The 13,657-nt window shown below is 43.8% G+C and overlaps 1 long non-coding RNA gene across 5 annotated transcripts in view; it reads right to left on the bottom strand.

Annotated features, from left to right (window-relative positions):
* The window catches only part of LOC135109826 (uncharacterized), a 184,355-nt gene that overhangs the window by 123,805 nt on the left and 46,893 nt on the right, over positions 1-13,657 (bottom strand). For 3 of the 5 annotated variants that reach the window (XR_010272920.1, XR_010272918.1, XR_010272922.1), the window contains exon 3: positions 12,504-12,624. The exons of the other annotated variants lie outside the window; for them this stretch is intronic. This is a non-coding gene — a long non-coding RNA (uncharacterized LOC135109826). The remainder of the gene's footprint in view (positions 1-12,503; positions 12,625-13,657) is intronic. 5 annotated transcript variants of the gene reach the window in all.

Below are 13,657 nucleotides of genomic sequence, written 5' to 3'. Positions count from 1 at the left end.
ACTACGCCGCCGCTTTCTGTCCTGCGCAGTGATAGTGAAACTCTCTACACGCACGTACGCCCATTGACACACACACACACACTCACACACACACACATACACACACACACACACGTTTCCGCCTACATATGCCTGTTTACACTTTAACCCCGCCTACTTATCGCCTACACACACACACACACACACACACACACACACACACACACACACACAAGCTTGCCTTCCTCTCCTTCCTTCCTTCCTTCCTCCCTTTCAATCTTCCTCCTTCATTCCGTAAACTTTGCTGCGGTTAAGAAATAAACATTCTGACAGGAAAGATCGACGAGAGAGAGAGAGAGAGAGAGAGAGAGAGAGAGAGAGAGAGAGAGAGAGAGAGAGAGAGAGAGAGAGAGAGAGAGAAATTACCGTCACTACCTACCTCACTTCCTGCCCGCAGCGTATCTGATTATATACCTGGCTATGATACCTGTGTTACTCCACCCAGGTGAAGGGAATAAGTCACGGCACCTCCACCCCTTTTAACACCCCTTAATGAGTCTTAGAACCCCTTAACTCTCCTTAAAACCCCTCAACATTACCTTAAAAAATCCTTAACCAAATAAAGGGGAAGTATAAGGCCTTCTCTCCCTTTAACATAACCTAAAGTCTCTAATTTAGATAAAGGGAGCGTGTAAGATCATCTCTACCCTTTGTAACATCACTTAACACTCCCTAAGATCCCTTAATGGCTTCCCACATTCTCGTAACATCTTCACTTCTGTTCTAATAACCTATCAGATATTCTCAACACCTCAACATCTTCCTAACTCTTCCATTCCTTCACTAAATCCTTCGATCCTATAAAACCATCACCCATTCCTGTAACACCCCCTTTCTTTGCCACACCAGTCTTCCAAACATTAACATCTGTGCATCTTCCTAACTTAATTCCTTCAGTAACTCCATCACCACTCTTATAACATCATTCCACATTCCTATAACACCTCCTTTCTTTTCCTAAATACCTCCCACGCCTCCCTGACGCCTCCGCCCTTAACGTAGCCCTGCCAAACTCTCTCTATACTTAACTCTATCTCTCTCTCTCTTTCTCTCTCCCTCCTTTCTTTCTCTCCGTCGGCTTATCGGGGGAAGAAATCACTTGGCTGGACGCTGCTCGGTCACCTACCACGTCACTCTGCCCCACTTGGCTCTTTTTTGCTCCCCACCTAAAGACAATGCAAGGAATGAGGAATGATGAAGCTCGTTTTTGGTTCTTGTTGCTCTTGTTGTTGAATGATTTTTTGTCAAGGGGGGAGGGAGGGAGGGAAGAAGGGGGAGGAGGAGGAAGAAGGGGAGGAGGAGGAGGAGAAAGCCAACTGATTATTAATAGCTGGGAGTGATTTTGGAAGGTTATTTGTCATTTGTGTTGCGTCAAGAGGAGGAGGAGGAGGAGAAGGAGGAAGAGGAGGAAGGGGAGGAAACACGAGCGGAAGAGAACAAGGAACACAACCGATTTTTCCTCATTGTTGCTTTGAATCATCCTTTTTAGGGACATTTGTCATTTGCGTTACGTCACAAGGAGAAAGAGAAGGAGGAAGAAGAGGAGAAGAAAGACTCGAAGCAGGAGGAGGAGGAGGAGGAGAAGGAGGAGGAGGAGAAATGAGGAGGCCATGTTCACCTGATCAGTCAATGGGCACTAGACTCGCCTAACAAGGAGGACTGATGGATGGGACAGCGAGGGAGTCCAATAAAACCTTTCACTTATTGCCTTCAGAGTTAGGAGTTACGGCAGGGCGAGGTCACTTCTGGCGGAGGGTAAACAAATGTGTCCTCGCGGCGCCGATCACCTGACCAGTGCATAAGGGGGAAGGGACACGCAACGCCTATGTATTACCTGTCTCTGGTCACCTGTGTAGCCGCAGTGACCCATGCACCTATCCAGCTCTCCATATACTTTATTGGTTTCTTATCTTGTATTGACTTTACTAGTTGTGTTCTACTGTTTCTCTTTCCTCCTCTAACTGTTTCTTCCGTTGCTTCTCTTCTTTGTTTATTTCTCCCTTTTTTAATTAGTTTCTCACTTTCCTCCTCCTTTTTCTATTTTTTTAATTGGTATTTTATTATTTTCTTTCTCCCTTCTTTCCCTTTCTTCTTTCTCTCACTACTTCCTTTTATCCATTCCTTCCTTCATGCCTTTCATATCCCTCTCTTCTGTTCATTTCATCCGCCCTTTTCTCCTTGTTTTCTTCCTTTCTATCCTTTCTTCCTCTCTTCCCAACTACACCATTTTGTCATTCTCAACCTCCCTCTCTCCCTCTCTCTTATATTACTCTTCTACTTTCCTCCATCCCTCCCTAACTCACCCATTCTTCTTCTCCATCCTACTTATTTTTTTTCTCTCCATCCCTATCTCCCTTCCTCCTACCCTCTTCCCTATCTACTCACGTCTCTCTCTCTCTCTCTCTCTCTCTCTCTCTCTCTCTCTCTCTCTCTCTCTCTCTCTCTCTCTCTCTCTCTCTAACCTTTTCTACCTCCTTCCTATCTACCTCACCATATATTCTACCTTTCCTTTTTTTTTTTTTCTTTACTGACCTTTATAGCACCCTACCTTCCTCCCATCCTCCCTCCCTCCCCTATAATTCTCACCCTCCCTTATCCACCTCTCATTACTCCTTCCCTCGCATCCTTATCCAGCCTCATCCTAACACAACGATCTCTCCCCCTCTCCCTTTCTCCCATCACACTGGTTCTCTCTTACTCTTCACTCACAGCTACTACCTTACCCCCTCTTCTGTGCCTATCTCCCCTTGTCCCCTGCCTCCACTTCCCTCCCTGTGGCCACGTCTCCCCACCCACCTGAGCAGCCCCGTCTCTCCCTGCCTGACTGGGATGCTGATAAACATTCCATTAAGGCTCCAGTGATTAATTATGTTGATGAGAGCAAGGAGAGTTTCGCTAAGTGCCTCAGTGCCATATTTTCGTCTCCTTCTTTGTGGTGGATCAATATTTCCAATTTCTCTTCAGTGTGTGTGTGTGTGTGTGTGTGGATTTTTCGCCTTGGTGTTTTGGTATTAGGTTTATTTAATATTTTTCATGTAATATTCATCTATACTTGCCTTCGCTTGCTTATATTTCAGTATGCGTTTTGTTACTTATACGTGCATTGCATTAAGATTATTCATCATTTCAGGAGATGATTCACTTGCATATGTATCCTCGTGTGGAACAGAAACTCACTTAACGTTGCATTACTAAATTACTCTCACTTCAAGATTCGTCACACTTCAAAATGTTCCTTTAGACTTTAACGTTATAGGAACAGTTAAGTAGGTAAAATATTTAATGCTAACATCTATTAATAATCACCCTAAGAAATAAAGTGTAAGTTCTATCATACTCCCCAAAATTATTCTGTAGACTCTTAACATAATTTCTTGAGACAACTGCACCTAGGAATCGTTAAACAGGACAAATATTCAATAACGTCAACATTTATGAACAGCTTCCCATAAGTATATACAAAACGTTTCAACATATTCTGACATTACATTTAAGTGCAACCATACACATTGACACTATCAAATCTCGGTCCTGAAGTCTTAATTTCCCCAACACACAGTCTATTAGCAGTGATCAGGCGGCACGCGAGTGTGGGCTGCGTGCACAAAGGGTGTGTGTTGAGCGGCGAGGCGGCGGCGTGTTAGGTGAGTGAGATAACCCGCGCCGTCTCTCAGGCTTAGCGGGGCGGGGGCGGTCTGGGGGCGGCGGGTGAAAGGGAGGTCTGTTTGGGGTTCCGGAGGGCGGGGGTGTCCTGGTCATTATCGCGCCATCCATCAACACGTAAATAAGAACCTCCCTTGTTCGCCATAGAAAAAGAATAAGGCCTTAGTCTGAATATAGGAAAAAAGCTGTCCTCTCCGTTTGAATATTCAGCAAAGAAAACTCCTCTAATAACATTCTAATAACGTTCCCTGTAGGCAGTTTTCTTTTTCTTCCTTTTGTTTTAATTACGGAGATTAGAAATTCCATAGAGAAAGTTTAAAAGTTCAAGGCATAACAAATAACAAGCTTTAAAATAATGCCTGGGAATGAAGGCAAAGAGGAAAAGATTTAAGGCAAAGCGAAAAACACATGAAAATATTATACACAATAAAAACAAGACAAGTTTATGATTTGATTCAAGGGAGAAGAGAATAAGTGGAGATGAGGAAACTATTAAAGATACATAAAGGAGGAGAGATTACTGAATTATACAAAGCAGAATGCATGGAGATGAGGAGAAACTTGATAAAAGGAGACTATTCAGAGACAAACGAATGAAGTGAGTTTAAAAGGAGAATTTTCTGAATCATACAAAGAAGAATACCTGGAAATGAGGGGACTTCGTAAAGATACACATATGAAGGGAGATTATGAGGAGAGTTTATTGAAGTGTACAGAGGAGAATAAGTGGAGATGAGGAGGCTCTTTAAAAGGGAAAGGGCTCGACAGGGAGGACACCTGAGCTTCCTCACGTCAAAAGCTTCCTTAACTAAGATCCTTCACGCGGATTTAGCGGGAAGGGAACGGTCATCTGATACCGAGGACCTCAGGAAAAAAATGAAAAGCAGGCAGAAAAAAAAAGGTAGAATTTTAAAGGTGTTTCTCTCTCTCTCTCTCTCTCTCTCTCTCTCTCTCTCTCTCTCTCTCTCTCTCTCTCTCTCTCTCTCTCTCTCTCTCTCTCTCTCTCTCTCTCTCTCTCTCTCTCTCTCTCTCTCTCTCTCTCAACTCACACAATAATAACTCCATCACTCAAACTATCCTTTTCATCCAACTTTCACCCTTTTTCTTCAACTAATCAACTCACTAACCACTCAAGCCATGAACTCATCATCTCACTACACAGAAGCACGCACGAAAAGTACAACTAAAAATGCAAATAAAAACTCCCATCACACAAACTCTCCATTTTTTTTCGTCAACTTTCAAAACTTTCTCGTGCCTGAATTTGCCTGACCTGAGCGCGTGCGGGGCCACAGGTGTGCTTCTCGCGGCGCTTGTACCTGTGCAGTGGTGGAAGAGTACCCTTGTGGAGGTGCAGAGCGAGTACGTGTAGCCCTGGAGTGGATCGTAGAGGGAGTGGAAGAAGGGAGGGAACTGGATGGTGTGTGTTTTGGAGGGAGTGGAAGAATAGAGGGACTGGTGGAAGTTGTGTTTTTGGAGGGAGTGGTAGAGTGGAGGAGCTGGTGGAAGGTCTGTTTTGGAGTGAATAAGAGAGAGGAGCGGCTGGTGGAAGGTCTGTTTTGGAGTGAATGGAAGAGTGGAAGGGACTGATTAATGCTTTAGACTACTTTCTTGCTTTATAAGTGGAAGAAGTGGGAGACATCAAACTAAATTGTCACACTTTCTCTCATACTTCAATTTCAAATCCTCTGATCTGGAAATCTATCAGTTGTCAGGTTTGGTAAAGTTACTACCAGACAAAAACATACGAGCAGGTAAATAAGAGAATTTGCTACATGCCATCACCCCTACACCTGCCAATCCCTTTATAAAACATACCCCGTTATTTCCAACTATCAAGCCCATCCATAAATCCGTCTAATCTTCTTTTATAGCTCACTAATTACTCGGCAGAAGGAAGAGACTAAAAAAAAAAAACTAAGTATGAGGAATTAACACAGGGCTAAACTAGACAGCACTGTATCTATTTGTCTAATTATTATTTTTTAACATGAAGTAAGAGGGACTGGGAGGGGGACGCGAGCGGGAGGGAGAGAGAGAGACATGGAGATGAGATTGAGAGGGGAAGAGTGAGAGGAAGGTGGTGGTGGTGGTGGTGAGCGAAAATATTACGTAACTTCTGATCATACCTGTACCTTGATAGCAACACCCAATACACCTGGCTGCAGTACACAGGTGGTCACTACGTTCACTTCATACCAAGGATTCTTTTTTTCGATTTAAGTCTCTCTCTCTCTCTCTCTCTCTCTCTCTCTCTCTCTCTCTCTCTCTCTCTCTCTCTCTCTCTCTCTCTCTCTCTTACTATAATTCCTACATGTTTATTTCACGTCAAAAGATCACCATTATCACAAACACGCATCATCACAACCACAGCTATCTATCGCAGAAAAGAAACAGTACAAAATAAACAAATAAATGAGAAGAGAGCAAAAAAAAAAAAAAGGCAAGGAAAATGAAGCATCAAAAAAAAAGGATAAAAAACAAGTAAATCATAACGAATAAAAAAAGAAAAAGGAAAAGAACCAAAACCAAACCAAATGAAAACGAACGAAGAATAACAAAACCACACTGAAGACAAAGCACGAGAGAAACAAAGAGAGAGAGAGAAAGAGAAGGAAGGAGAAAAAAAGAAAGTCCAGGGATAGAAAGCAAGAAAGGCGTAATATCAGCTCAGATAAGATAGTGGAGACATGAGGGAAGGGTATGCCACTATGCTATTAGTCTTATCACACTACACGCCCCGACATACAATCGAGTACACTCCCATATCTGCCCTTCCGCGGCGGGGAATGGAGTGGAGAGGAGGGAAATGGAGAGAGGGAGGGAGAGGGAGAGGGAGAGGGAGGGAGAGGGAGAGTGCTGAGGGGCTGAAGGAGGACCTGAAATTATGGTAGGGTTGAAAAGAAGGTGGAAAGAGAAAGAAGGAAAGGGAGGTGAGAGGAGGGTGATTAAAAAGGAGGATAAGGAGGAGGAGGAGGAGGAAAGGAATTTTGGAAAGAAAAGGAAGATGAGATGAAGATGTTTAAAAGAGAGGAAGAGGTGGGGGAGGAGAAGGAAGGTTATTTTAGGAAGAAGAAAGGGAAGATGAGATGATGTTTGAAAGAGAGGAAGAGGATAAAGAAAAAAAAGGAGATTTTATGAGGAGGAAAAGGAAGATGAGTGGAAGATATATACAGGAGAGGATGAAGGGAAGAGGAGATTCTGCGGAGGTAAAAAAGAAAAAAAAAGTAAGAATATGACTCAAAATACGAACTGATTTTATGAAGAGAAAATGAAGAGAGAAAAAAAGTTGGAGACTATGGCTGAAAAGAAAAATACCTTGCTGTTAATTATAGTTTCTTACTTTATAATATTTTCTTACTTTAACTTAAAAAAAAAAAATTTCCCTTTTTTTCCTAATTCTTTGTTACCCTTGACCACTCTCCTTTTCACGTACACCAACAGAAAAAAAAAGAAAAAAAGGAGAAAGTTGATGTAAATAACTTTCTTTTCCTTTTTCTTCACGCTGACTTTTCCCCCGCACACTATTTCTTATTTATGGCTTTATTACCCTCTCTTTTTCTTCAGCTCATGGTCACTCTCCCCTTCACACACACACACACACACACACACACACACACACACACACACACACACAGAGGCAGAGACAGAGACAGAGAGAGAGAGAGAGAGAGAGAGAGAGAGAGAGAGAGAGAGAGAGAGAGAGAGAAAACCGTGCACCTCAGACAGCAAGACTACAGCATCACGGCGTTTCCTGGTGGGCAACACTACTGCTTGGGATGGGAGGAGCAAGTTTCCAGTCTATTTATCGCTAATGAGCAACAGCGTGAAATCGAATTAGTGTTATGATTCAGGAGCACACGCTTACTTCCCTGCTTACTTTCACTTCTTTTCACTGCTGGAGAGAAAGAGGGAGGGAGCAGAGGAGCACAAGGTGGTTATACTGTACATACACGCTCGTACACGCTGGGTTTTCATGTGTTAAGTGTGCATTTGTCACGCTACTCTCACGCTGAAATGACAACGGTGGTGGTGACTTAGGAGGAGAAAAGAGCAGTATGAGCACACGTGGAGATCCATAAAATAAAAGATAAGAACAAGAACAAGAAAAGAACAAGAACAAGAAGGGAAAACGTGGGAGCCCTTTCATAATAAAACCATCTTCACGTCAAATCCTCTTCACGTCAAATCCTCTTGATAAAAAAAAAAAAAAAGTTAAAAATGTAGGAAAAATGAAAAAAAAAGAAGCGAGCAGGAATAAAACCCGGACTTAAGGGCCTGGAATATGTTTATCTGCATAGCACGGGGGCCGGGGGAGGAGGAGGAAGAGGAGGAGGAGGAGGAGGAGGAGGAGGAACTGCTCAACCTCGCAGCGTTTGTTAGCATAAATTTCTTTCGCTGCAAAATTCAATCCAAAAATATATCCACCTTTTACCGGCGGCTTGTGTTTACTATGACCCTTCCTGCCTGCTACCCTGCCTGCGTAACTGCTACCCTGCCTACCTATTACAAAGCCTGCCTACTTCTTACCCTGCCTGTCTATCTTCCTGTTACCCTGACCGCCTGTTACAACGCCAGCCTGCTTACCCTGCCTGTCTGTCTCTCTTTCTGCTACCCTGCTTGCCTGTTACCTTTCCTGTCTGATTACCTGCCTGCCTGCCTGCTCGTTCCTGGGCCGTGCGTGCAGGAGAGCAGGCGCGCAGGTCATGAGAGGCGAGTGAAAGCGTTCTCCAGCAATGTAAACAGTGAAGATTAAAATAGAAGGATAAAGTAAAACCGTTTGACACTAAGACGCGCGGTCGGCTTCCCATTGACTTATTTGGCCCCTTGTCTCTCGGGGCTGTCGGGATTGTCGGGGCGTGCGGGCGGCGGGCGTGGCATCTTCAGGAGGGCGAGGACAGTTTGGTGCCGCGCGAGGCTGTCAGGCAGGCTTTGTTCGCTGTGGTTTTTGCGTTCTGGTCTTTCTTCTTCTTGTGGGTGTTTGTTGTGTTTTGTGGCTGTGCTGTGGTGTGTGTGTGTGTGTGTGTGTGTGTGTGTGTCTTTATCTCTCTCTCTCTCTCTCTCTCTCTCTCTCTCTCTCTCTCTCTCTCTCTCTCTCTCTCTCTCTCTCTCTCTCTCTCTCTCTCTCTCCATGTTTGCGCTAATGAACGGGAGTATTGTATCATTAATTCGTTTTATGAAAGTATATTAAGAAACAAATAAAGCATCGGGTATCTCCCTCCTCCCTCTCCCTCTCCCTAACAAGAACATAAAGCTTTCACCGCCAATGGAAATAAAAAAAGGCGACCCTCCCTCTTTACAGCGCGCGATATTGAGCCTGGCTGGGCCCACCGAGGCATAACTCCAATGTGTGTCAACGAAAGGAGACTTACACCTCACCGCGGGCCATTAAGGACACCCAGATCTCCGCCAGCCTCTCTCTACATGACCTGGATACCCCCTGAAGGCCGCGGCAGAGGGTGATGGTCCAGTGTGTGGTAATGCTAATGTGTTGTAATGAGTACTTGTCATTATAAGCATATTGGTACTGATACGAATGCTAATACAGATGCTGATGCTGATAATGGTAAATATAATAGTGATGTTGGTGCTATGTTAATACTGTCATTAATGCTAATACTACTGCTGGTACTACTGCTAATACTGATACTAATACTGATGCTAATACTGAAGGTAATACTTAAGTTAATTACGCGATTCTCATTTTTTTTTTTTTGTCATTCTTTCTTCTTCCTTTCCTTTATCTTTTTCAGTCTTTCTTCTCTCTCCTCCTCTTGCCCTTCCCTTCTTCCCTTTGTCTTTCTTCCAGTCATTCCCTCTATTTTTTCTTTTCCATTCTTTCCATCCCCTTCGCTCTCTCCAGTCTTCCACCTCAGCTTTCCTTCTAACCATTCCTTCCATCTTTCCCCATTCCTTTTCTTCGAGTGCCTCACCGTTTCTCCTTCCCTTCCTTTTCTTTCAGTCATTCCTTACAGTTCTTAATAAATTTCCTCCTGTTGCTTTTCTCTCCATCTCTCCGTTCTCCCTCCTTTTATTTTCCTTCCTGTCCCTCCCTATTTCTCTTTACCATTTTCCCAATCCTTTCCTTCTATTTCTCCTCTGCCATTCCTTCCAGTTTCTCATCTCTCCTCTCACTCACCCCATTCTCTCCCTCACTCCTTCCTTCCTCCCTCCCTACTAGTAACGGATGCCGACAAGGTAATAAATCACAGGAATATTCACCACAGGTATTCCAGTTAACGAGGATTGACGTTCAGGTGTTTACTAAAGCCCAGGTGAGTTGTGATGCATTGATGGCCCTTTAAACGAGTCCGGATGTTGATGAGTTACCTGTTAACTGTGTGTGTGTGTGTGTGTGTGTGTGTGTGTGTGTGTGTGTGTGTGTGTGTGTGTGTGTGTGTGTGTGTGTGTGTGTCGAGGGGGGTTACTTGAATATGCATGAAAGATTTTAAAGAATGAAATGTACAATGAAAAAAATAACATGAAAGGTCACACACACACATACACACACACACACACACACACACACGCACGCACACACGCACGCACACACATCAAACAACCACACGACTCGTCATAAAGAAAAGTTTATTAACTGCGCTTCTATCAACAGCATAAACAGCCAGCAGTCTCTCTCTCTCTCTCTCTCTCTCTCTCTCTCTCTCTCTCTCTCTCTCTCTCTCTCTCTCTCTCTCTCTCTCTCTCTCTCTCTCTCTTTGATGTGATTATGAGAACAGCACAAAGTCATACTCATCATAAAATCTTTTCACAATCGAGAGAGAGAGAGAGAGAGAGAGAGAGAGAGAGAGAGAGAGAGAGAGAGAGAGAGAGAGAGAGAGAGAGAGAGAGAGAGAGAGAGAGAGAGAGAGAGAGAGAGAGAATCGAACCCATCTGGCATGAACATCCTAACCTAACCCCCCCCCCCGTCCTACTCCTCCACGTGTCTCATGCAATTTACTGTCCATTTGAAGAGGGCCTTTGCACACACCACCTACTTCCGTGAGAGAGAGAGAGAGAGAGAGAGAGAGAGAGAGAGAGAGAGAGAGAGAGAGAGAGAGAGAGAGAGAGAGAGAGAGAGAGAGTGTGTGTCTGTGTGTGTGTGTGTGTGTTGCAGTCAGGGTACAGAGATGACGAGTGATGGGTTGTGTTTTATGACAGTTTAAGAGTGACGTATGGGATGAGGGTAAAGTTACGAGCCTGTTTGAAGAAAGCCCTACAAGTTAATGTCTTTTTATGCCCACTATTATGGCTACGTTAATCTGCAGTGTTGCCATTCTCTCACCCACACCACCACAGGCACCTATCTCATCACCATCCCGCAGTGTTGCCAATTCCTTGTTAGAAATTCATATCCTTTTTGAAGTGCTACCAGAAAACTTCTCCTCCTTTTCCTCCTCCTCTTCATCCTCCTCCTCCTTCCGAGTCAAGGAGAGCAAGGGGTAAGTGTTGAAGAAAACGGAAAGCAGTAAACTTTTAGTGTAGAAATAAAGAATGAGTTTGCACAATGCTGAGGTGAAGAAAGGCAGAGGAGGAGGAGGAGGAGGAGGAGCGAGAGGGGGAGGAGGAGGAGGGAGAGGGGGAGGGAGAGCGGGAGGGGGGAGGAGGAGGAGGAGAAGATGATGGGTCGGAAGGGAAATTGAGAAGCCAGCTCAAGCAAACTGTCAGAGAGAGAGAGAGAGAGAGAGAGAGAGAGAGAGAGAGAGAGAGAGAGAGAGAGAGAGAGAGAGAGAGAGAGGGAATTCTTCAGCTTTTCAGTACAGCATTAAGTGAAGGTTCCATTGTGAGGAGTGAATGCCACTTCATACTGTAAGATAAAGAACATGATGACGCCATTACTTAGAAGATTGAGATTATAAAAAGGGTAATTATTTTTATTCCTGGAGAGAGAGAGAGAGAGAGAGAGAGAGAGAGAGAGAGAGAGAGAGAGAGAGAGAGAGAGAGAGAGAGAGAGAGAGAGAGAGAGAGAGTCTGTTGTTTATTGTTATATGTAAAAATAAGTATAAACTATAACTCAACTACTAAATAATAATTTTGAATATTATCATTTAATTTGTTGCTTTGAAATATCATAAAATCTTAAACTAAACTTTCGTTAAATAAAATAATGAATATAAATTACACATGAAGTTCCTATAAACATTCACGTCTTCCTGCAAGTCACACACACACACACACACACACACACACACACACACACACACACACACACACACACACACACAACATCTTTCATGAAATAGAAAGAGAAAATGAAGAGAGGAGGAGGAGGAGGAGGAGGAGGAGGAGGAGGAGGAGGAGGAGGAGGAGGAGGAGGAGGAGGAGGAGGTGAAAGAAGACGAAGAAAAGAAGACAGGATGTTGGTGCAGACTTTTAAGGCAATGAAGACTCCCACCTCCCCTTCCCCCTTCCCTGTTCCTCCTCTTCACCATCCCCTTATCAGACTGACTTGCTGACGTCACGCGAGGCGAGGGAAGGCGGCGCGTCAGTCTCTAAAAGGAAGGTAAAGACGCTACCATATATAAACCCTCAGATCCTTCACCTTTTAAAAATACAAACTCCTTCATTAACAGCGTCACATTAATAATTTGTCTCCTGCTGCTACTTCTACCACTACTACCTATTATTAAAGAGGTAGGAGTGTAAGGTTGGTATTCAGAAACGCCTTGCTTTCTCGCCACGACTAATTTCTCAGACCACAGAGATGATAAGGCGGGTTCTCATGAGTGTTTCTTTAGTTAAAGTAGAAAATCTTGTTAATCTGACACTGGAACCGAAAAAAAAACTCCATTAAAAACACGTACATTTAACTACAGCCAATTGAAAGTAATGGAGATGCGGCGCAGAAGTGTTTCAGTGAGTAGTTAGGTTACCATCTGTCTCCATTGCCGAGGGTCTAAATGCCCCCAAGCGTCCAACAAGGAGCTGCAAGAGAGACGGATTATTGAGACCTAAAGACACTGATTATGGGAGTGCCTCAGTGGCTTAGCGTGACTCTGTGGTGCTTTGGAGAAGAGGGGGTGGTGCTGGTGGTAGTAGTAGTAGTACTAGTAGTAGTAGTAGTAGTAGTAGTACAAAGAGGAGGATGAAGTAAGTGAATAAGTGTACAGGTTAATGAAAGTAAATTTAAGAAGGATATAACCACAAAATATGCTTAGATTCTCTCTCTCTCTCTCTCTCTCTCTCTCTCTCTCTCTCTCTCTCTCTCTCTCTCTCTCTCTCTCTCTCTCTCTCTCTCTCTCTCTCTCTCTCTCTCTCTCTCTCTCTCTCTCTCTCTCTCTCATACCTCCCCCCTATAACTCGTATTACTCAGTTCCTGTTAACTTAATCTCACCTAACCCCCGAGCTTACCTGGACTAATCTCACCTCACCATCTCTCTCCTAATTAGTCGTCACGCCACCTGCTCCCCGTACACTTCTGCCACCCTGCATTAACCTGTTCCGCTAACGAATAATTATCTTCTTTTACATCACAATACGCTACTTTCACCTTTTTTATCCTCACGTAAGGTAATTCAGCTGGCAAATCACCGCTCACCTTTACGCGCACCTTTAACTAACATTCTTACACTCACCTGCTCCTCCTCATCTGACATACGAGTACCTTATCTCACCTACTCTCCCTAACTTCCTTCCTCTGTTATTTTTCTGTCAGATGTATCGTAGATGTGTATAATCAAAGATAACACAATGGGTGAATATTTTCTCTCTTTATTGTTCTATTCCCTACTTTTTTTTCTTGCGTATTTTCTTCCACTAGTCAGTTGTACCTATCTTGCCTAATCGAAGCTAAAGGGGAAAAGTTTGCGGTCAGTCATGATGTTACAAAGGGTGAACATTTTCCTTCTCTATTGTCCTGTTCCGCATTTCCTTCCCGTGTTCCATTCTTCCACTTATGGTTTTATCTCTACCTTCTTTGCCTAACAGAAAGGGAAGCGAGAAGGCCTATGGTTAAAAA

This window comes from Scylla paramamosain, chromosome 19 (assembly GCF_035594125.1).
Source record: "Scylla paramamosain isolate STU-SP2022 chromosome 19, ASM3559412v1, whole genome shotgun sequence".
Taxonomy (NCBI): Eukaryota; Metazoa; Arthropoda; class Malacostraca; order Decapoda; family Portunidae; genus Scylla; species Scylla paramamosain.
This window is presented reverse-complemented; position numbering and strand designations above follow the sequence as displayed.